At 51.1% G+C, this 24,776-nt stretch overlaps 1 protein-coding gene across 2 annotated transcripts in view; it reads right to left on the reverse strand.

Annotated features, from left to right (window-relative positions):
* RPTOR (regulatory associated protein of MTOR complex 1) overlaps nt 1-24,776 on the reverse strand; it is a 318,041-nt gene that overhangs the window by 63,768 nt on the left and 229,497 nt on the right. The window lies entirely within an intron of this gene.

Genomic DNA, 24,776 nt, shown 5'->3' on the forward strand with positions numbered 1-24,776 from the left:
TTAGATCATGCCGATATACATAAATGCAGAGATGATGCCTGCCATCATTGGTCATGGCATGAAAGTAACCATGGTACTCATCAGAATGCCACCCACCAGCTCCGCCTGAACGCGTTTCGCCCCTCTGGCTCATCAGGAGGCCCGTTACAAAAACATGTGTCTCGATAAAGACGTGATGGTTGTGTGTCATCTGGATGCACTCTGAGAACACAAGTCACTGGAGCCACTGCGATGGGGCAATATTGTGCAGTAAAACCTTGGGTCTTGGCATTGATGTAGATGTGACAAGTACCACTGATCTAAACATTGTACATATCAAGTAACCCCTTCAGGGCAGTAATATTTCCTAAAGACGATGTCTCTGTCAACAGGATAATGCTCCTGCAAAACTCCCAAAATGCTTCAGGGATGGTTTGAGAAACATGAACACGAGAAAGATCAAGATGACAACTTGCCTCTAAAATAGGGATTTTTGTGTACTCACCGTAAAATCCTTTTCTCCGAGCCATTCATTGGGGGACACAGACCGTGGGTGTATGCTGCTGCCAATAGGAGGCTGACACTAAGTGATACAAAAAAAGTTAGCTCCTCCCCTGCAGTATATACCCTCCTGCTGGCTCTCAGCTAACCAGTTCGGTGCAAAAGCAGTAGGAGATCAATAACAATATATGAGCGTATAGCATGTCATATTCTAAAAAACAAGCATAAGCTAATAACAGGGTGGGAGCTGTGTCCCCCAATGAATGGCTCGGAGAAAAGGATTTTACGGTGAGTACACAAAAATCCCTATTTCTCCTTCGCCTCATTGAGAGACACAGACAGTGGGACGTCCCAAAGCAGTCCCTGGGTGGGGACAACAATAGATCAGGCCCTGTGTAACCGCTACTTACAAGTGCGCCACCGCGGCCTGCAGAGTCCGCCTGCCCAGACTCACATCTGTGGAAGTGTGGGAATTATAGTGCTTCAAGAATGCATGCGGACTGGACGAATCCGCAAGCTTGCAGGCGTGCCTTGCTGACGCCTGGTGCCTAGAACCCTTGATAGACAGGGAGATAGGCTGACATCTAGCACGGAAGGACTCCTGGATGGTGAAAAGAATTCACCATGTTATCATGGTCGATGAAACGGCTAAACCCTTCCTGAAAATGTCAGGAAGCCTTCCTCTACCGTCAGGAAGCCCAAATAAAATGTCCAACCTTCAGAAGGACGCTGTCCTCAAGACGTACCTACTCAGAGCACTCACTACGTCCAGAATATGGGGGATCTTATTCCATTTTGTGGACTGGAGCCAAAAGAGATGAGGGAAGAACTATGCCCTCATAACAGTGGTAATACAGTACCACCTTGGTAACAAGGGATGGAGATGGCCTGAGGACAACCTTGCCTCGAAGGTAATAAGGGAAAAAAGTCTGAAAGAGCAGAGAAGCTAGCTCCGAAGACTCGTCAGAGTGAGAATATCGCAGAGGAGAACGGGACGACTTTCCCTGATAGTAAAGTCTGCCCGGATGAAAAAGGAGCCTACTGTAAGGCTCCTAGGAATAATAAGGTCCCAATGATCTAACGGTATGCGATAGGGAAGAACTACGTGTGAAAACTCCCTGTGAGAAAGTCCCTACTTGCAGTTGTGCTGCGATAAGGCGAGAAGATACTAGCTTCGCAAACAAAAAACGGACGTGGTCAGTGCGGATCTCTGAGGATCACTGGGGCCCCTTTCTGCTTCCGAAAGGCTTTCGGAAGCAGTGGAAGGGGAGTTATGGAAACTGGTACCACGGCAGAACCAGAGCATGCAGAGCGATGGCTCTTGGATCTCGAGGCCGAACCACGAACTCGAGTAGATTGGCCTTCAGTCTGGATGTCATCCCACCTACAACTGGAGAGCTCCAGTAAGGACAGATCTGATGGAAGACTTCGGGGTGAAGTTCCCTCTGACTTGAGGCGGAACCCTGATGGCTGAATTTGTTTGCCGTTCAGAGTTCTACTTCTGGGATATATACTGCCGAGATCACCGAATAATAGACTTCGGCCCATCAGAGAAAGTGAGGTACCTCGGTCATGGCGCCTGATCGTGGGTACCTGCTAGATGACTGACGTAAGGCACCGCCGTGGCATTATCCAATTGAATTCGGATAGGGTGACCCGCCAGAAGGCAGTGGACCTGATGTAAGACTACCGTTCGGATCTCCAGAACAATGATGGGGAGAAGAAGACTGGCATTGGTAGTTACTAATAACCATTGAACCGGGAGAAAGGCCCTGGATAAAGAAGGAGCTCAGAGACTATTGTCTGAAAGTCTATTTGACTTGCTGAAAACGAGCGGAGCGAAGGAAACCGCTTCCATTGTTGTCACCATTTTTCCTCAGAACTCTCTTAGCAAATCGAATGAAATGAGGGGTGAGTAATCAAGTCCTCAGAACTCTCCTTGCGCGAGCTCCCTGTTGAAGGGCCATGACCTTGTCTCGAGGAAGAATTACCATCCTTCTAGAAGTGTGCAGGATCATCCTCAAAAAGGATATCTGCTGGGCTGGAAATGAGGAGAACTTGTCTAAGTGTAGCTGCCAGCCCAGGAGAGAAGGTATCGCAAGAGATATAGACAACTCAGCGTAGTCCTGGAAGGGCGGCTAGACAGACCAAACAGGGCAGGACGAGCACGCCTCTAGAGAGCAAGAGAAACATGACATCCGCCATGACCCGAGCGAACACTCTGGGTGCGGAAGCAAGGCCAAAGGACAAGGTTGTGACATGAAAATGCTGTTGACGAATGGAAAGGCGAAGGAATTTTTGCAGAGGGCAAGCAACCCGAATGTCGATGGATGCCGGAAACTGCACCTTTTTCTGTTGAAGTAATGGCTGAGCGGAGGAACTCCATCCAAAGAAGGAGGACCATATCAAAGGTTGTTAGAAGTTTGAGGTCCAGGGTCGATCTTACTTTTCGTTCCCCTGTTTGGAACTAAGATCCCTTAGATCTAGACTGTGCTGGACAATCCTTATACAATCCTTTGTCAGTCTCCCGCTCAAAGGATTTGATTGGCCAGTTGTTGCTGGTGTGAATCAAGGTAGTTAAGGTCTCCAGCCAGGAGACCATTGCTCTAGCAATCCATGCAGCCGCTAGGGAGGATAGAGCGCTGGACTCGAAGCCGCAAGACGGAACGAACCAGATTTGCTATCTGACAGTCCGTGGTATTTTTAATTGATGACCCATCAGGTACTGGTAGGAATACCACAGGAGATTCTACCCGGTTAATCTGACCCATGGCAGAATGTGCGGCTGCATCCAGCAGGGCATAGTCTCTTGCCATCTCCTCTTTTCACGGTGCAGAGATAAAAATTAGGCACCCTCGATCCATCAACCTCTTAACAGGGAAGTGGAGAGGAATTGTCCGCCCTCTTGCATCATCCACTAAATAGTGGTGATGCAGAGGGGGGAGCTCGTACGCCAAAAAGGGTGCCTCTATATGTCCACAGAGTACAGGTCTCCAGGTGGACAGGACAGGTTGTCTGGCGTTAGGCCTGGATGCAGAAGAGGAAACATGGAGACGACACTCCGTGTGCTCGTCTGTTGATGGTGTGGGGAGATCGGTGCCCTTTAAAGGACCCGTCGCCCTTAAAAAACAGGCCAGGCATGGCATCCCACATAGAGGCTTCTGTCCAGTGAATCGCTTATCCGAATTGAATGGCAAATGCTCTCGAGGGAGTTTAGTCTCTGAAGCTCTGGCAAGCTCAGGCAATATCCAATCCATATTCAGAGCCTTGTTGTCATCAAATCATTGGTGAGGGAGCAGGAAACGAAAAACTTCCGTTTTCTAGATGCCTGTATGTTTCTAGATGCCTGCACGTTTCTAGAATACTTGCGGCCCCTGCTAGCCGACGGCTCCCATGTAGGATAGGGACCATGTATATTGGTCCTGCGAGCACTCCAAACACAGAGGGTACACAGAGGGATTCAATCTCTTGGTCAGAGAACCATGGATTGGTCAGTGAAGAAGTCCACTGAGGGGAACTAGAGGATAAAGCTGGGGTCGGCGGCGGAGGGCTCCTCGGACTGATCAAGCGCCTTTAAGACCAGGAAATATTGGTCATACGCCTTTAAGACCAGGGAATACTGTTCATGCACCTTTAAGAACAGAGAATACTGGTCATGCGCCTTTAAGACCAGGAAATACTGGCCATGCGCCTTTAAGATCGGGGAATACCGGCCATGCGCCTTTAAGACCAGGGAATACTGGTCATGCGCCTTTAAGACCAGAGCATACTGGTCATGCGCCTTTAAGACCAGAGAATACTGGTGATGCGCCTTTAAGACCAGAGAATACTGGTCATGCGCCTTTAAGACCAGAGAATACTGGTCATGCGCCTTTAAGACCAGAGAATACTGGTCATGCGCCTTTAAGACCAGGGAATACTGGTCATGCACCTTTAAGACCAGAGAAAACTGGTCATGCACCTTTAAGACCAGAGAATACTGGTCATGCACCTTTAAGACCAAAGAATACTGGTCATGCACCTTTAAGACCAGAGAATACTGGTCATGCACCTTTAAGACCAGAGAATACTGGTCATGCGCCTTTAAGACCAGAGAATACTGGTCATGCGCCTTTAAGACCAGGGAATACTGGTCATGCACCTTTAAGACCAGAGAAAACTGGTCATGCACCTTTAAGACCAGAGAATACTGGTCATGCACCTTTAAGACCAAAGAATACTGGTCATGCACCTTTAAGACCAGAGAATACTGGTCATGCACCTTTAAGACCAGAGAATACTGGTCATGCACCTTTAAGACCAGAGAATACTGGTCATGCACCTTTAAGACCAGAGAATACTGGTCATGCACCTTTAAGACCAGAGAATACTGGTCATGCACCTTTAAGACCAGAGAATACTGGTCATGCGCCTTTAAGACTGGGAATACTGGCCATATGCCTTTAAGACCAGGCCAGGTACTTCCTTACCCGGGTACTGATGTAGAGTCGATGTGCCCCTTTAATGCAAAAATACTGTCACCCCAGTGTGAGCTGGCCGGGTGGACCAAGATGACCACCGGGAGCTGCAGAGTTGATAAAATCTCGCAGAGAGCGAGAAGCGCCAATTTGGGGGGCGGAGCCACAGACACGATGTTGAATAGGCCCAAGCCGGGGCCTAAATTTCTGTAGCCGGCGGGCGACACCAGCGGGGCGTTCCAGGCAAAACTTCCAGGATGCGGCCTACAAATCGGCCGAAGCCGGGGACTAAATTTTTGCAGCCATCCAGAGCGTTACCTCAGAGAGGTGGGCCACAGGGAAGTGGCTGAGGCTGCCTGTCAGCATGTGAATATCCCTCTGAAGATGGATCCACTCACCATTGATGCGCGTCCCGGCATGGATCCGCCGCGGATGGGGGTTTCAGCGCTGTTCTGAGCAGCGTGGACGGTGCAGGGAGAAACCTCAATCCATCATCCGTTTGTTAGGGCGGTGGAGAGGAACCGTCCGCCTCCTTGTGCCATCCGCTTTCACAGTGGTGGGACAGTGGGGGCTGCTCGGACGCCATAGAGAGGGGCCTCTGTACATCCACGGAGTTCAGTCCGGGTGGACAGGGCCAGTTGTCCGGCATTAGGCCTGGCTCCAGGAGAGGATACATGGAGGCGACACTCCATGTGCTCGCCTGCTGCTGGTGTGGGGAGATCGGGACCATGAAAGGAACCGTCGCCCCTGAAGTGAGCTCAGGCATGGCTTCCCACGTCGCAGGAGAGGGTACGGGGAGGTATACTCGCCGTGCTCGCCTGTTGATGGTTCGGGGGAGATCGGAACCTTGAAAGGAACCGTCGCCCCCTTCACTCCGTTAATTAAAAAATAAAAATTTACAGAAAAGTAAACAATAAAATAAAAACGTTGGGGTCTGAAACAGACCCATGTGCCTCCTACAGACACTAAGCAAGAACTGGTTAGCTGAGAGCCAGCAGGAGGGTGTATACTGCAGGGGAGGAGCTAACTTTTTTTGTATCACTTAGTGTCAGCCTCCTATTGGCAGCAGCATACACCCACGGTCTGCGTCCCCCAATGAGGCGAAGGAGAAATTCCCAGATCTCAATCTGAACGATCATCTGTAGGATGTTCTGGAAAATCAAGTTCGATCCATGGAGGCCGCATAGAGAATCTTACAGGACTGAAAGGATCTACAGTCAGATATCACTGGGCATGTTTACTAGTCCTGTGGAGCAGGGCTGTGTAGTCGGCAAGCCAAACCTCCAACTCCCGACTCCTCAGCACTGCCTCACTACTAAGCATGTACATAAAGTGCAGCACAGATTCATCTCAACTAAAAGCCTATATCCATAGAGCAGGAATAGAGCAGACATGTATAGAACATTAATAACTTTCTCAAATTCTTCTGAAAAAATATACAGCGCATATTGCTTTGAATTGCTGTATCCAATTTATTATATATTTTAGGAGTCACAGTTGGTCCATTTTATACTGACTCCAACTCCGACTCCACAGCCCTTGCTGGATGAGCTCTGTGCATGTGCCATGAGTAGTGTTGAGCATTCCGATACCGCAAGTATCGGGTATCGGCCGATATTTGCGGTATCGGAATTCCGATACCGAATTCCGATACTTCCCGCGTATCGGATACCGGAATCGGAAGTTCCCAGAATTCAAACTGAACGCAGCAGCCAATGAGGAATGATTGGAAGTGTGGGCACATCCTGTTTAGCATGGTGGGCATGTAAGTACTGGCAAGGCTTGGATTGGCTGCTGAAATGATGTCACTCTGCACTATAAAAAACGCTGCCGCCATTTTGCGCTCACTCTGCTGTGATTTCAGTTAGGGACAGGACGCTGTGTTCTAACTGAGGGCCAGTCGAGCTAGCTAATTGCTTTATTTTCCTTTCCAAAGGCTAATTTAGCAAAACGCTGTGTGTTCTTCACTGTTCACCTTGCTCTTGCCTTGCAGCGCTGTTTTAACAGCGTTCTGCAAGGTCTCTGTGTGTGTGTGTGTTTGTGCAGCTCACTCTGTAGTCTGTGTGCAGCCATATACCCGGTTGTATTCAGCTCAGGGGGGGTTCACACTGCCTCACACAGTTGTCCTTTTTTGCTCTTAGTGCAGCCTGCTGCACATTTTTTCTCAAATTTCCTATTAGTGTTTTTCCACCAGTCTCCAGCTCTATTGTGGAAAAACACTACATAGGATAACCTAGAGGGGTTTTTTTGGGCCTTGCAGCGCCGTTTACGGCTGTCTGCACGGTCTCCGTGTGAGCCCAGCTCGCCCTGTAGTCTGTGTGCAGCCATAGCCGGTTGGATTCAGCTCAGGGTTCGTTACTGGCTCATACCTTGAGAAAAATTTTACTTTTTTTCAAATAGTGCAGCCTGTTTAAAATTTGAAAAAAAAAAAATTCCTATTAGTGTCTTTCCACTCGTATCCAGCTAAATAGTGGAAAAACACTATATAGGATAACCTAGAGGAGGGTTTTTTGGCCTTGCAGCGCCGTTTACGGCTGTCTGCACGGTCTCTGTGTGAGCGCAGCTCGCCCTGTAGTCTGTGTGCAGCCATAGCCGGTTGGATTCAGCTCAGGGTGCGTTACTGCCTCATACCTTGAAAAACAATTTCCTTTTTTTCAAATAGTGCAGCCAGTTTAAAATTTGAAAAACAAAAATTCCTATTAGTGTCTTTCCACTCGTATCCAGCTAAATAGTGGAAAAACACTATATAGGATAACCTAGAGGAGGGTTTGTTGGCCTTGCAGCGCCGTTTACGGCTGTCTGCACGGTCTCTGTGTGAGCGCAGCTCGCCCTGTAGTCTGTGTGCAGCCATAGCCGGTTGGATTCAGCTCAGGGTGCGTTACTGCCTCATACCTTGAAAAACAATTTCCTTTTTTTCAAATAGTGCAGCCAGTTTAAAATTTGAAAAAAAAAATTCCTATTAGTGTCTTTCCACTCGTATCCAGCTAAATATATAGGATAACCTAGAGGAGGTTTTTTTGGCCTTGCAGCGCCGTTTACGGCTGTCTGCACGGTCTCCGTGTGAGCCCAGCTCGCCCTGTAGTCTGTGTGCAGCCATTGCCGGTTGGATTCAGCTCAGGGTTCGTTACTGCCTCATACCTTGAGAAAAATTTTACTTTTTTTCAAATAGTGCAGCCTGTTTAAAATTTGAAAAAAAAAAATTCCTATTAGTGTCTTTCCACTCGTATCCAGCTAAATAGTGGAAAAACACTATATAGGATAACCTAGAGGAGGGTTTGTTGGCCTTGCAGCGCCGTTTACGGCTGTCTGCACGGTCTCTGTGTGAGCGCAGCTCGCCCTGTAGTCTGTGTGCAGCCATAGCCGGTTGGATTCAGCTCAGGGTGCGTTACTGCCTCATACCTTGAAAAACAATTTCCTTTTTTTCAAATAGTGCAGCCAGTTTAAAATTTGAAAAAAAAAATTCCTATTAGTGTCTTTCCACTCGTATCCAGCTAAATAGTGGAAAAACACTATATAGGATAACCGAGAGGAGGGTTTTTTGGCCTTGCAGCGCCGTTTACGGCTGTCTGCACGGTCTCCGTGTGATTTAAACTAGCTCTGTAGCCCGATCTGCACCAAAAAAAAAGTTAAGTTCACCAAACACAACTTAACACTTGTGTAGGCCACATTTGAAAAATAATAAAGTTTAGTCCACAATTTACAACATTAGTGTTTCTTACACCTGTTAGGAGGAGCATTTCAGGAATAAGCACACTAAGGCCTTAGTACTTTTCTGCTTATCTTTATCTGTCAACCAAGATGAAGAGGGCAGGGAGTAAGGCACGTGGGCGTGGGCGCGGAGCAGGGAGAGGAGCAGGGAGAGGACGTGGTGATTCTGTGCCTGCTGCGGGCGCCGGTGACTCGTCGTCACTCAGTTTCAGCAGGGAACAGTCCTTCATGCGCAGCTTTGTCGGAGAGCGCCGTGCACCGCTGCTACGTGAAGACCAAATTGAAGCCGTTGTCGGGTGGATGGCAGCTAACGCCTCGGCATCGACTTCAGTTAGTGCCACATCCTCTCAGGCACAGAGCACTGGAGAGCAGCCATCTGTCTCTTCACCACCTGCCAAATTGGCCAGGCAGTCAGAGAGCCCAGGACAGGAGCCGTCTCTACTTCTGTTCTCTGAATCTCTTGGCTTGGAAACAGGGGGCCAGCCAAGCAGCATTGGAGAAATGGAAGAAGAGGCAGTGTGCAGTGATGCCCAAAAACTTTATCTCTCTGACTCTGAAGAGGCAGGTGGGCCAGTGCCTCCGGTGACCACAGCGCAGTACGCATCTGATGATGAAACTCAGGTGCCGCTTTCTGATGCGTACTGTGCTGCCGAGACTACCCAGGAGGAGCAGTTGGTGGCAGAGGGTAGTGGAGATGATAAGGTCCTTGACCCATCGTGGCGTGAGGAACAGGAAGGTGGTGGGAGCAGCTCTGAGGAAGAGCTTCCCCTTACGGGCCAAAGAGGGAGAGGGAGGGGGAAGACTGCGGAGCCTGTAGCCTCCACTTTGGCACCCGTTAGGAGCCTGTCTCTTTCCAAAGCCAAAAAGGGCGCTCCCAAGACTTGCAGTGCCTGGTCCTTTTTTGACACAGTTGCAGATGACATTTGTTTTGTCAAATGCAAGCTGTGTCATCAGAAAGTAAAAAGAGGTAAAAGTGTCAGCAACCTCAATACCACAAATATGTGGAAACATGTGCGGAACAGGCACGCGGTGGAGTTACAGAAACACAGTGAAGACGTAGGCCAACCAACAGCGGCAGCTACCACCTCTTCATCTCGTGTTGCCTCTTCCTCCACTGTTGTCCAGAGACCTAGTGTAATTCCACCCACAGCACCACCTTCCCAGTCATCCTCACACTCCCAGTCTACTCTACAGCCATCGGTAGTCCAGGCATGGGAGAAAAGGCGGGCATTCTCGGCCAACCACCCCCGAGCACAGGCTCTGAATGCAGGCATTGCCAAACTGTTGTCCCTGGAAATGCTCTCGTTCAGGCTGGTGGAGACTGACAGCTTCCGTGACTTGATGGCATTGGCAGTCCCACAGTACAAGGTGCCCAGCCGCTTTTACTTCAGCAGGCAGGCTGTCCCTGCCCAGGCATGTTGAGGCAAACATAAAACATGCGCTACTGAACGCCGTCAGTAGCAAGGTCCACCTCACCACCGATGCGTGGACCAGTCAGCATGGACAGGGGCGATATGTTTCCCTCACTGCCCATTGGGTTAATGTTGTTGAGCCAGGTACAGATCGTGCGAGTGGCGCAGGACGTGTCCTGCCCACTCCAAGGATTGCAGGAATCCAGTCTGTACGCATCGACTCCTCCTCTTACACCAGTTCCTCTGATTCCTCTCTGCAGGATCCGTCACAGTCCACCTCCACATGGACCCGTGAACGTTTACCTATGACCGACATGAGCACAGCCGTGGCCAAACGTCAGCAGGCCGTCTTGAAACTAGTTTCATTGGGGCATCGAAGCCACACAGCGCAGGAGCTCTGGAATGCCATCAAGCAGGAGAGCGATGTGTGGTTACTGCCAGCGAATCTCCAGCCAGGCATGGTAGTGTGTGACAATGGCCGAAATCTGGTGGCAGCTTTGGCCCTTGGCAACCTCACTCACATCCCATGTCTGGCACATGTGCTCAATTTGGTTGTGCAGAGTTTTCTGAGGGACTATCCGGATCTTGATGCCCTGCTGCACAAGGTCCGCCTAGAGTGTGCTCACTTGCGGCGTTCCAGCTTGGCCAGATCCCGCATTGCTGCTCTGCAGCGCCGATTCCGCCTTCCGGAACACCGCATCATATGTGACCTACCTACCCGGTGGAATTCCACGTTACATATGTTGGAGCGGTTGTGTGAGCAGCAGCAAGCAGTTATGGAGTACCAGCTGCATCAGGCGCAAAGAAGTCGCAGTCAGCGCCGATCAGACTTCACAACCACAGAGTGGGCCACTATGAAGGACGTCTGCCAGGTTTTGCGTCCTTTTGATTATTCCACGCGGATGGCAAGTGCAGATGATGCACTAGTCAGCATGACTGTCCCCCTTATCTGCCTGCTTCAGCAAACTTTGCAAGGGTTAAGGGATGATGTGGTGGAAGAGGTGGAGGATGAGGAGTCACCTTTTCCATCAGCTTCTGGAGAGTCAGCGCCACGTGGTTCCTCACAAAGGGGTACGCAGGGGCCAATTTGTGAGGAGGATGAGGAGGAGTCAATGGAGGAGGAAGAGCTCCGTCCAGAGGAGGGAGCGACACAATTGTCCAGTGGTCAGTGTGTACAGCGAGGGTGGGGTGATCACGAGCGGGCAGAGATCATGTCTCAAGCAAGGGACAGCGTTTCTGGGCCAGTTGGCACTCTGCAGCACATGGTGGATTTCATGCTGCAGTGCCTGAGAAACGACCGCCGCATCGACCACATTCTCAACATGCTTGATTATTGGGTGTTCACCCTCCTCGATCCTCGCTACCGGGACAACGTCCAAAACCTCATCCCTGCGTTGACCCGGGAGCGTAAATTGCGGGAGTACCACGACACACTGGTGAATTCCATCATCTTCTCCTGTCCAACTGAGAGGAGTGCTGCTAGTGCTTTACAAAGCAGCTCAGTGCGTCGAGGCAGTGGGGGAGGCTCTGCCCAAAGAGGGAGCAGAAGCAGTGCCTCTGCCCAAGGCAAGCCCAGTATGGCACAACTCTGGCACACTTTTGTGTGCCCGCCCCAAATGTCTACACCATCACCGGCGGCTCCAGTCAGCAGGAGGCAACGGTTCCGTCAGATGGTGACAGACTACATGGCTTGCCCTCTTACTGTACTCCCAGACGGCTCTTCCCCGTTCAAGTTTTGGGTCTCTAAGCTGGATACATGGCCAGAGCTAAGCCAGTATGCATTGGAGGTGCTGGCTTGCCCTGCGGCTAATGTCTTATCGGAACGTGTCTTTAGTGCCACAGGTGGTGTACTAACAGACCGTCGCATGCGACTATCCTCCGATAACGTTGACCGGCTTACTTTCCTGAAAATGAACCAGGCCTGGATCTCGCAGGAATTTGCCACTCCTCTGCCTGATTAAGTAATTGGGTGTCATCCAGGTCTCCTGCTGTGTTCATCTTTCTACCACCTGAACTGCTATTCCTGGGCTCCAACACCGCCAGTTGCGGCTCAGAAGTGCAGGCTGCACAGTAAAAACATACGACCCAGTGTTATTGGGTTTCAGTAACATCAGCTGATCCCCAGCTGTGTAGCCGGCAATGTGTCCTGCGACCGCCACGCTGGCACAACAACCTAAATGTAAGGGAACCTGTCTCTCCCCCCCCCCCCCCCGTCGTTTGTTACTGAAAGAGCCATCTTGTGCAGCAGTAATGCTGCACAAGGAAAAGGTAGCTCTTTTTTTTTAGCTCCTTGCACACGCAGAACTTAACACTTATAAAATGTGTTCACTGATACCGTTATACCGTCCCGGAGCTGGGACTTTCCTTCGTAATGTGACGCAGCACAGCCGTCATTCCTACCCCCTTGGTGCCATGCGCTGCCTCCTCAGCGTTGTTTTAAGCTGTCACGGAGCCTGCGCTGTTCTGTTATCCCTTGGGCATGCCCTATTTGCGCTGCCTGTCTTCTGACATAATTTGGTGTCAGGCTGGCTGCGCCTGTGCGGCCGCGCTGCCCGAGATCCCGCCTCGCAGTGTCTTCTGATTGAGTCACACTGCGGGCCTGGGATCCATGGGCATGCGCAGTGCATATCTTCCCCTCGGGCTCTCGCTCATTTCCCTCCGCCTTCTTTAGACTGTGCGCCGTCAGCTGATCCCTAGCATGCCACGGCCGTGACACCGCACAGTCTGAAGAAGAGGGAAGGAGGGGAGTGAGAGTCGAGGTTATGCACTGTGCATGCCCATGGTTCCAAGGCCCGCAGTGGGATTACGTTAGACGAGACTGCGAGGTGGGATCTGGAGCAGCGTGGACGCACAGGCACTGACAGCCTGACACCAAATTAGGTCAGAAGACAGGCAGCGCTAATTGGGCATGGCCAAGGGCTAACAGAACAGCGCAGGCTCCGTGACAGCTTAAAACAACGCTGAGGAGGCAGCGCACGGCATCAAGGGGATAGGAATGACAGCTGTGCTGTGTCCCATTACGAAGGAAATTCGCACCTCCGGAACGGTTTAACGGTATAAAGGGACACATTTTTAGTGTTTACTTCGGTGTTTGCAAGGAGCATAATTAAAAGAGCAACCTTTTCCTTTTGCATCCTTAGTGCTGCACAAGATGGCTCTTTCAGCTACAAACGTCTTGGGGGGGGGGTTAAAGGTTTCCTTTCAACTTGCTCCAATCAGGCTTCGGCCTACACTCTGTTCCTCTGCTCCTCCTGCTGTCCCTGGGCTCTAACACCGCCAGTTGGTGCCTGGAAGTGCTGTGTGCACAGTCAACAGTCGCTCCTCTGTTATTGGGGTTCAGTAACGTCAGCTGATCCCCAGCTGTGTGTGCGGCAATACCTCCAATCTGCTCCTCCTGCTGTCCCTGGGCTCTAACACCGCCAGTTGGTGCCTGGAAGTGCTGTGTGCACAGTCAACAGTCGCTCCTCTGTTATTGGGGTTTAGTAACGTCAGCTGATCCCCAGCTGTGTATCCGGCAACGTGTCATGCGACCGCCACGCTGGCACAACTAAAATGTAAGGGGACCTGTCCCCCCCCCCCCCTAGGCGTTTGTTACTGAAAGAGCCACCATGTGCAGCACTAATACTGCACAAGGGAAAGGTCGCTCTTGAAATTATGCTCCTTGCAAACGCTGAACTACACACTCATGTAATGTGTCCCCTCACACCGTCCAACCGTCCCGGAGGTGGGACTTTCCTTTGTAATGTGACGCAGCACAGCCGTCATTGCTACCCCCTTGGCACCGTGCGCTGCCTCCTTAGCGTTGTTTGATTCCGTCATGGACCCTGCGCTGTTATGTTATCCCTTGGCCATGCACAGTTTGCGCTGCCCGTCCTCTGACATCATTTGTTGTCGTCCTGGCTGCGCCTGTGCGTCCACGCTGCCCGAAATCACACCTCGCAGTGTCGTCTAATGTGATCCCACAGTGGGCCTGGTATCCATGGCCATGCGCAGTGCATATACTAGCCTCTCACTCCCCTTCTTCACGCTTCTTCAGACTAGGCGGCGTCAGCTGATCCCTAATAGCATGCCACGGCCGTGACGCCGCACAGTCTGAAGAAGCAGGAAGGAGGTGAGTGAGAGGCGATGATATGCACTGCGCATGCCCATGGATCCCTGGCCCGCAGTGGGACTACATTAGATGACACTGCAAGGTTGGATCTCGGGCAGCTTGGACGCACAGGCACTGCCAGCCTGACACCTACATGATGTCAGAAGACGGGCACCGCTAACTGTGCATGGCCAAGGGATAACAGTACAGCGCGGGCTCCGTGACAGAACCAAACAACGTTGAGGAGGTGGCGCCCGGCACCAAGGGGGTTGGAATGACGGCTGTGCTGTGTCACATTACAAAGGAAAGTCCCACTTCCGGGATGGTTTGACGGTGTGAGGGGACACATTATATGAGTGTGTACTTCAGCGTTTGCAAGGAGCATAAATTTCGGAGCCACCATTTTCCATGTGCAGTATTACTGCTGTACAAGATGGCTCTTTCAGCAACAAATGCCTGGGGGGGGGGGGGGGGTGTTAAAGGTTCCCTTTCAACTTGCTCCACTGCAGGCTTCGGCCTACACTCTGCTCCTCTTTGATTCCCTGGGTTTCAACACTGTCAGTTGCCACCTGGAAGTGTTGTCTACACAGAAAAAACACTAGGTGATGTGTCAGTGGGGTTCAGCACCGCCAGCTGTTCCCCTGCTGTGTAGTCGGCAACGTGTCCAGCACAAGCCACGCTGGCACAACAGAACAAAAGCTGCCACCAGTGCAGGCTTCGGCCTACACTCTGCTCCTCTCCACCTCCTGCTGACCCTGGGCTCAAACACCGCTAGTTTTTGCCCGGAAGTGCTAGCTGCACAGAGAAAAACACCAGCCAATGTGTTAGTGGGGTTCAGCAACGCCAGCTGTTCCCCTGCTGTGTAGCCGGCAACGTGACCTGCAAACGCCACGCAGGCACATGAACTGAAATTAAAGGGAGCCTGCCCCCCACCCCCCCAGGTGTTTCTATGTATAACAGCCACCTTGTACAGCAGTACTGCTGCATTTGTACAAGGTGGCTGACTTTTTCTCCTTGCACACGTGGAACTCAACAAGTACAAAATGTGTCTCATTACAGACCATTACAATGTCCCTGAGGTGTGACTTTCCTTTTTAATGACACGCAGCACCCCCATTGTTAGCGCTGCCCGTCTCCTGACATCATTGGTTGGCTGGCTGTGCCTGTGCGTCCCCCCTGCCCGACACAACGCCCCCCGTTGTCTCATATATTTTGACTGCGAGGGTGTGATTGATGGGCACGAGCAGTGCATATGTTCCCCTGTCTTCACTCCCCTCCTTCCGCCTTCTTCTGACTGTGCGGCCTCATGGCCGCGGCATGCGATAAGGGATCAGCTGAGGCCGCCCAGTCTGAAGCAGGTGTAAGGACATGTGTGAGCGGCGAACATATTTACTGCACAAGGCCACGAATCCCAGCACCGCAGTGTGACTTTAGGAAAAGCCACTGTGGGTCTGGGATTTATGGCCATCGTTAACCGCAACGGCCAACATGAAATGAGGTCATGAGACGGCCTGCACTAACAGGGTATTGCCAAGGGATAACACAAGAGCGCAGTTTCCTGTACTGCAAATAACAACGGTAAGGAATCTGCGCACAGCACCTAGGTGTAAATTTGTACACCTGTGCTGCGTCTCCTTAAAAAGACTAGTAGACTAGTCACGCCTCCACTACTGTTTGACAGTATAATGGGCTAAATAGTGTACGTGTTTAATTCAGCGTGTGCAAGGAGCAAAATTAAATAGAGCAACCTTTGACTTGTGCATCATTAATGCTGTTCAAGGTGTGGCTCTTGTACCTTGCAACACCTGAGGGGGGGGTTAAAGGTAACCTTTGAAATTGGTTCAACTAGGCTTCGGCCTACACTCTGCTCCTCTACTCCTCCTGCTGACCCTGGGCTCAAACACCGCTAGTTTCTGCCCGGAACTGCTAGCTGCACAGAGAAAAACACCAGTCAATGTGTTCGTGGGGTTCAGCACCGCCAGCTGTTCCCCTGCTGTGTAGTTGGCATCGTGTCCAGCACAAGCCACGCTGGCACAACCGACCAAAAGCTGCCACCAGTGCAGGCTTCGGCCTACACTCTGCTCCTCTCCTCCTCCTGCTGACCCCGGGCTCAAACACCGCCAGTTTCTGCCCGGACATGCTAGCTGCACAGAGAAAAACACCAGTCAATGTGTTAGTGGGGTTCAGCACCGCCAGCTGTTCCCCTGCTGTGTAGTCGGCATCGTGTCCAGCACAAGCCACGCTGGCACAACTGACCAAAAGCTGCCACCAGTGCAAGCTTCGGCCTACACTTTGCTCCTCTCCTCCTCCTGCTGACCCTGGGCTCAAACAACGCCAGTTTCTGCCCGGACATGCTAGCTGCACAGAGAAAAACACCAGCCAATGTGTTAGTGGGGTTCAGCACCGCCAGCTGTTCCCCTGCTGTGTAGCTGGCAACGTGTCCTGCAAACGCCACGCAGGCACATGAACTGAAATTGAAGGGAGCCTGCCCCCCACCCCCCCAGGTGTTTCTATGTATAACAGCCACCTTGTACAGCAGTACTGCTGCATTTGTACAAGGTGGCTGACTTTTTCTCCTTGCACACGTGGAACTCAACAAGTACAAAATGTGTCTCATTACAGACCATTACAATGTCCCTGAGGTGTGACTTTCCTTTTTAATGACACGCAGCACCCCCATTGTTAGCGCTGCCCGTCTCCTGACATCATTGGTTGGCTGGCTGTGCCTGTGCGTCCCCCCTGCCCGACACAACGCCCCCCGTTGTCTCATATATTTTGACTGCGAGGGTGTGATTGATGGGCACGAGCAGTGCATATGTTCCCCTGTCTTCACTCCCCTCCTTCCGCCTTCTTCTGACTGTGCGGCCTCATGGCCGCGGCATGCGATAAGGGATCAGCTGAGGCCGCCCAGTCTGAAGCAGGTGTAAGGACATGTGTGAGCGGCGAACATATTTACTGCACAAGGCCACGAATCCCAGCACCGCAGTGTGACTTTAGGAAAAGCCACTGTGGGTCTGGGATTTATGGCCATCGTTAACCGCAACGGCCAACATGAAATGAGGTCATGAGACGGCCTGCACTAACAGGGTATTGCCAAGGGATAACACAAGAGCGCAGTTTCCTGTACTGCAAATAACAACGGTAAGGAATCTGCGCACAGCACCTAGGTGTAAATTTGTACACCTGTGCTGCGTCTCCTTAAAAAGACTAGTAGACTAGTCACGCCTCCACTACTGTTTGACAGTATAATGGGCTAAATAGTGTACGTGTTTAATTCAGCGTGTGCAAGGAGCAAAATTAAATAGAGCAACCTTTGACTTGTGCATCATTAATGCTGTTCAAGGTGTGGCTCTTGTACCTTGCAACACCTGAGGGGGGGGTTAAAGGTAACCTTTGAAATTGGTTCAACTAGGCTTCGGCCTACACTCTGCTCCTCTACTCCTCCTGCTGACCCTGGGCTCAAACACCGCTAGTTTTTGCCCGGAACTGCTAGCTGCACAGAGAAAAACACCAGTCAATGTGTTAATGGGGTTCAGCAACGCCAGCTGTTCCCCTGCTGTGTAGTCGGCAACGTGTCCAGCACAAGCCACGCTGGCACAACAGAACAAAAGCTGCCACCAGTGCAGGCTTCGGCCTACACTTTGCTCCTCTCCTCCTCCTGCTGACCCTGGGCTCAAACAACGCCAGTTTCTGCCCGGACATGCTAGCTGCACAGAGAAAAACACCAGCCAATGTGTTAGTGGGGTTCAGCACCGCCAGCTGTTCCCCTGCTGTGTAGTCGGCATCGTGTCCAGCACAAGCCACGCTGGCACAACTGAACAAAAGCTGCCACCAGTGCAGGCTTCGGCCTACACTTTGCTCCTCTCCTCCTCCTGCTGACCCTGGGCTCAAACAACGCCAGTTTCTGCCCGGACATGCTAGCTGCACAGAGAAAACACCAGCCAATGTGTTAGTGGGGTTCAGCACCGCCAGCTGTTCCCCTGCTGTGTAGCTGGCAACGTGTCCTGCAAACGCCACGCAGGCACATGAACTGAAATTGAAGGGAGCCTGCCCCCCACCCCCAGGTGTTTCTATGTATAACAGCCACCTTGTACAGCAGTACTGCTGCATTTGTACAAGGTGGCTGACTTTTTGTCCTTGCCCACGTGGAACTCAAAACGTACAAAATGTGTCTCATTGAGACCATTCCACTGTCCCTGAGGTGTGACTTTCCTTTCTAATGATACGCAGCACCCCCCTTGGTAGCGCTTCCCGTCTTCTGACATCATTGGTTGGCTTGTTGCGCCTGTGCGTCCGCCCTGCCTGAAACAATGCTCCTCGTTGTCTTATTTTGACTGCAAGGGTGTGATTGATGGGCACGAGCAGTGCATATCTTCACCTGTCTTAACTCATCTCCTTCCGCCTTCTTCAGACTGTGCAGCCTCATGGCCGCGGCATGCGAGAAGGGATCAGCAGAGGCCGCCCAGTCTGAAGCAGGTGTAAGGACGTGTGTGAGCGGCCAAAATATTTACTGCTCAAGGCCACGAATCACAGCACCGCAGTGTGACTTTATGAAAAGGCACTGTGGGTCTGGGATTTATCGCCATCGTTAACCGCACCGGCCAACATGAAATGAGGTCATAAGACGGGCAGCTCTAACAGGGCATTGCCAAGGGATAACACAAGAGCGCAGACTCCTGTACAGCAAATAACAACGCTCAGGAAGCTGCGCCAAGCACCAAGGCGTTATTTGGGACACCTGTGCTGCGTCTCCTTAAAAAGCCAAGTCACGCATCCACTACAGTTTGACTGTAGAATGGGCTAAATTGTGTACGTCTTTCATTCAGCGTGTGCAAGTAGACAAATTAATAGAGCAACCTTTCACTTGTGCAGCATTAATACTGCACAAGGTGTGTCTCTTGTACTTTGTAACACCTGAGGGGGGGTTAAAGGTTTCCTTTGAAATTGGTTCAAATAGGCTTCGGCCTACACTCTGCTCCTCTCCTCCTCCTCCTGCTTCAACACGGGCTCTAACATCGCTAGTTTTTGACCGCAAGTGCTAGCTGCAAAGAGAAAAACACACGCCATTGTGTTAGTGGGGTTCAGCAACGCCAGCTGTTCCCCCACTGTGTAGCCGGCAAAGTGTCCTGCAAACGCAACGCAGACACAAAGCTGCCTCCAGTGCAGGCTTCGGCCTACACTCTGCTCCCCCTGCTTACCCTTAGCTCCAACACCGCTAGTTGGGGCTCTAGGAAGACAATCTTTAATAGGCAACGCATCTGGGTTCCAGCACCGCCAGCTGGTTCTCGGCAGTGTTCTTGACACAGGTACTCCCTCGTGCCAAGCCTGGTTTCAGCACCGCCAGCTGTTTCCGGGTTGTGTCAAGCTCACTGAGACGCCTATGCTTGCCCCGTCGTGGTGCGGTCGGGTTAGCCAACTCCAGGGTGCCTCCAGTTTAGGAGCTTCCTATGTGGGCTGCGTGAACTGGTAGTCAAGGCTGGTTCTGTAGTGCCAGTAGGCCCAGCTCCCCCTGTAGGACTGTTGGGGTTCGGTAACTGCGGCTGCCTCGCGGCCTAGCTGTTCTCTCCTCTCCTGTGGGCCTTGGGGTCCACCACCTGGTTCCAGCACCGTCAGCTGGTTCCGGGCCGAGCCTTTGGCTTAGGTGCCTCCTCCTGGGTATCCGAGTTCCGCCAACGTCAGGCGGTCCTTGGTAGTGCTTTTAAGCGCGGGCACCTACAGCTTAGTAACCGTGTTCCAGCACCGTCAGCTGGTCCTCGGTCGTGCCATTGGCTCTTGCACACTGGGGCAACGCATCTGGGTTCCAGCACCGCCAGCTGGTTCTTGGCAGTGTTCTTGACACAGGTACTCCCTCGTGCCAAGCCTGGTTTCAGCACCGCCAGCTGTTTCCGGGTTGTGTCAAGCTCACTGAGACGCCTATGCTTGCCCCGTCGTGGTGCGGTCGGGTTAGCCAACTCCAGGGTGCCTCCAGTTTAGGAGCTTCCTATGTGGGCTGCGTGAACTGGTAGTCAAGGCTGGTTCTGTAGTGCCAGTAGGCCCAGCTCCCCCTGTAGGACTGTTGGGGTTCGGTAACTGCGGCTGCCTCGCGGCCTAGCTGTTCTCTCCTCTCCTGTGGACCTTCAGGTCCACCACCTGGTTCCAGCACCGTCAGCTGGTTCTCGGCAGTGTCTTTTGCTCTTGTACCTTCTGCTCCCCATCCTGGTTCCAGTACCGTCAGCTGGTTCCGGGCAGAGCCTTTGGCTTAGGTGCCTCCTCCTGGGTATCCGAGTTCCGCCAACGTCAGGCGGTCCTTGGTAGTGCTTTTAAGCGCGGGCACCTACAGCTTAGTAACCGGGTTCCAGCACCGTCAGCTGGTCCTCGGTCGTGCCATTGGCTCTTGCACACTGGGGCAACGCATCTGGGTTCCAGCACCGCCAGCTGGTTCTCGGCAGTGTTCTTGTCACAGGTACTCCCTCGTGCCAAGCCTGGTTTCAGCACCGTCAGCTGTTTCCGGGTTGTGTCAAGCTCACTGAGACGCCTATGCTTGCCCCGTCGTGGTGCGGTCGGGTTAGCCAACTCCAGGGTGCCTCCAGTTTAGGAGCTTCCTATGTGGGCTGCGTGAACTGGTAGTCAAGGCTGGTTCTGTAGTGCCAGTAGGCCCAGCTCCCCCTGTAGGACTGTTGGGGTTCGGTAACTGCGGCTGCCTCACGGCCTAGCTGTTCTCTCCTCTCCTGTGGGCCTTGGGGTCCACCACCTGGTTCCAGCACCGTCAGCTGGTTCCAGGCCGAGCCTTTGGCTTAGGTGCCTCCTCCTGGGTATCCGAGTTCCGCCAACGTCAGGCGGTCCTTGGTAGTGCTTTTAAGCGCGGGCACCTACAGCTTAGTAACCGGGTTCCAGCACCCCCAGCTGGTCCTCGGTCGTGCCATTGGCTCTTGCACACTGGGGCAACGCATCTGGGTTCCAGCACCGCCAGCTGGTTCTCGGCAGTGTTCTTGTCACAGGTACTCCCTCGTGCCAAGCCTGGTTTCAGCACCGTCAGCTGTTTCCGGGTTGTGTCAAGCTCAGTGAGACGCCTATGCTTGCCTCGTCGTGGTGCGGTCGGGTTAGCCAACTCCAGGGTGCCTCCAGTTTAGGAGCTTCCTATGTGGGCTGCGTGAACTGGTAGTCAAGGCTGGTTCTGTAGTGCCAGTAGGCCCAGCTCCCCCTGTAGGACTGTTGGGGTTCGGTAACTGCGGCTGCCTCGCGGCCTACCTGTTCTCTCCTCTCCTGTGGACCTTCAGGTCCACCACCTGGTTCCAGCACCGTCAGCTGGTTCTCGGCAGTGTCTTTTGCTCTTGTACCTTCTGCTCCCCATCCTGGTTCCAGTACCGTCAGCTGGTTCCGGGCAGAGCCTTTGGCTTAGGTGCCTCCTTCTGGGTATCCGAGTTCCGCCAACGTCAGGCGGTCCTTGGTAGTGCTTTTTAGCACGGGTACCTCCTGCTTAGTAACCGGGTTCCAGTAACGTCAGCTGGTCCTCGGTAGTTCCATAGGCTCTTGAACCTTCGGGTAGCCATCCGAGTTCCAGTTCCATCAGCTGGTTCTTGGAATTTTCTCAGCCTTCTTGTACCTTCTGCTACATTTCCAAGTTGAAGACCCTAAAGTCGACGACCCGGAAGACCACCCCGATGACGACGACGACGACCCGGAAGACCACCCCGATGACGACGACGGCTGAGACGACGACGGCGGAGATGACGACACTGGAGACGACGACCCTGGAGACGACGACATGGAAGACCGAGAAGCAGAAGAACAAGAGGCTGCAGAACAAAGAGCAGAAGAACATTAAGCATAAGACTTAATATCAGAGCAAAAGATATTATCTAAATTATATGCAGAAGAAGACTAAGCAGTGTATGGGGGTGAGTCCGTTCCTCCTCGTGGTGCCCCTGGATAAAGCCTGATGCTGCAGGCCAAACTGAACGCGGACAAATGTAACTTTTGTGACTGGCAGAACGGAAGGTGTAATCTTCCAACTTTTATAGATAACAACTACGGGAATGCCTGTCACAAATGAGAATATGATGAAGAAGTAGAATAGGAAGAATAATAACAGTGGAATAAAAAGAATATGTAGAATAGGAAGAATAATAATAGTTGAATAAAATGAATATGAAGAATGTAATAAAAAAAAAAAATAGGTAGAAGATGAAGAAGAAGATGAATAAGGTGAAGAAGAAGTTGATGTCAAAGATGCTGATGATGATGAAGATGAAAGTGTGGGAAAAGTAAAAAAAAAAAAAGAAAAAAAAAGAAGGGGAAGGGCGTGGAATAGTGAAACATCAATATCTGACAAAATAAAAAAAAATTTACATACTCAATATCTTTTTCACTCCGAACGTCTTAAAAAAAAAAAAAACATGCTATTCTATTTGATTGGGCTAAACCTCATTGCCTTTAATGTCTCCGCCACCTCCCACAATACATCCTACATTATTCTTAGTTGTTTTCCTTCATGTAGAATGAACCTACAAGGCAAGAAAGGGTTTATTTTAATTCCGATATTTTGGTCCCATTGACTTGCATTGGGATCGGGTATCGGTATCGGCGATATCTGATATTTTTTGAATATCGGCCGATCCTATCCGATACCGATACTTTCCGATATCGGAAGGTATCGCTCAACACTAGCCATGAGAAGTTTCTATGTTAGGTCGTAGGGTGAAATTTTATTACTGATCTTGGAGTCCACCAATGTTTGTATTCACTTTGGATAAAGTTGGTTTAGATAACGGAAAATGGGACCATTATTCCAATACTAGTGGGACTCGAGTGCCATAAGCCCACTGTCGACAAAGATGTAGGAACCCAAAAGAAATTGTTCAGATTTCTACAGAAGTAGGGTAGGCAAAGGTTAAAAACTCAGGTGTCAACCAATTCAGGAATGGAAGAGTTAGCAGATTTTGGATCACTGCCCTACTTGGACTGTGAATAATTACCTCCAGCCCCTCTGTCCATGGACGTTTCCAATTAATCTGAACCAGTTCGGTCTCCTGAGACGGAATCCTCTAAAACCAATTATGGTATCTTTTCCTGGTTGCTCCTGGGCATTGGACAATAAGAGATTCTCTTTTGAAGTCAAGGTGAGCTTGTCCTGAACACTGGGACTGTGCACTGGCAAACTGGGAGGTCTCACCACTTACTGGTATGATGACACGGTGTAGACATGATAAAAAGTCAAAAATAAGAGGTGGTGGATACGTGCCGGACTATACAATGGAGTTTGTCCGTTGTCTTTAGTTTTCTCATTTTTTTTCCTTACTTCCATTAGTATCGTCTAAACTAGATTACTAGAGCCTGCAATTTAACTGTGTCTAAACTGTACAGCTGTATCAAAGCCAAGTGTGGCCTCTTTAGGTAAATTACACGTACGTTCCCCTCAAGGTTTCGCCCATTCATTGTACGTTACACCATCACAACATAAGCAGACTGCAGGTACCCCCTATAAAAATATGGAGGGCACTATCAGGGGTATATGTACCGCTGATAGGAAGCATGGGATCGAACAGGGCATGGAGTCAACAACCACATGTCGTTGGTGAAGAATCTAGCATTGCAAAACCAAGTTCAGATCTTGGTTTTCCATAGATAACTATGTAGGGATACACACTAAAAAGGGCGGTTGGCAAATTTTTTGGAACTCCCATACAAAATCAATCGAAAGCGTGCGCAGGAAATCTCTCCAATGATGCGATCACCACATATGCACAGCTACCACTTCATGGGTGAGAGTGCTACACATGCATGGCCACCTTTTCACTGATGTACGGCCACTCCTTCACTGACTAGACCGCAATGCATGTGTGGCCACCTTTCCACTGACAAGAGACAGACGTATGAGCAGGTACCTCTCCATTGATTAGAGCAAAGTATGCATAACCATCTCTCCACCGACAAGAGTGCAACACATGCGTGGCCACCTTTCCACTGATAAGAGCATAATGCATGCGCTGCCACCTCTCCACTAATAAGAGCCACGAAACATGCGGCCATCTCTTCACTAACAAGAGTGCAACACATGCGTGGCCACCTTTCCACTGATAAGAGCATAATGCATGCGCTGCCACCTCTCCACTAATAACAGCCACGCAACTGGCGGCCATCTCTTCACTGACAAGAGCTCAACACGTGTGGCCACCTCTCCACTGATAAGAGCGTAATGTATGCGCTGCCACCTCTCCACTAATAAGAGCCACGCAATGTGCGGCCAACTCTCCACTGAAAAGAGCATAATGTATGCGCTGCCACCTGTCCACTAATAAGAGCCACGCAACGTGCGGCCACCTCTCCACTGATATGAGCGTAATGTTATGCGCTGCCACCTCTCCACTAATAAGAACCACGCAACGTGTGGCCACCTCTCCACTGATAAGAGCGTAATGTTATGCGCTGCCACCTCTCCACTAATAAGAGCCAAGCAACGTGCGGCCACCTCTCCACTGATAAGAGCGCAATGAATGTGCAGCCACTTTTCCACTGATATCAGAACACAACGCGGGCATTCACAAGAAAGTTGTTGGACACACATCTAACAGACATTTATACCATAAATGTAGAAGACTGCAATACCTATTAATTTCATCCTACACTATTAACCCTACTAAGAGCTGAGAC

The sequence above is a fragment of the Ranitomeya imitator genome, chromosome 2 (genome assembly GCF_032444005.1).
Source record: "Ranitomeya imitator isolate aRanImi1 chromosome 2, aRanImi1.pri, whole genome shotgun sequence".
Classification (NCBI taxonomy): domain Eukaryota; kingdom Metazoa; phylum Chordata; class Amphibia; order Anura; family Dendrobatidae; genus Ranitomeya; species Ranitomeya imitator.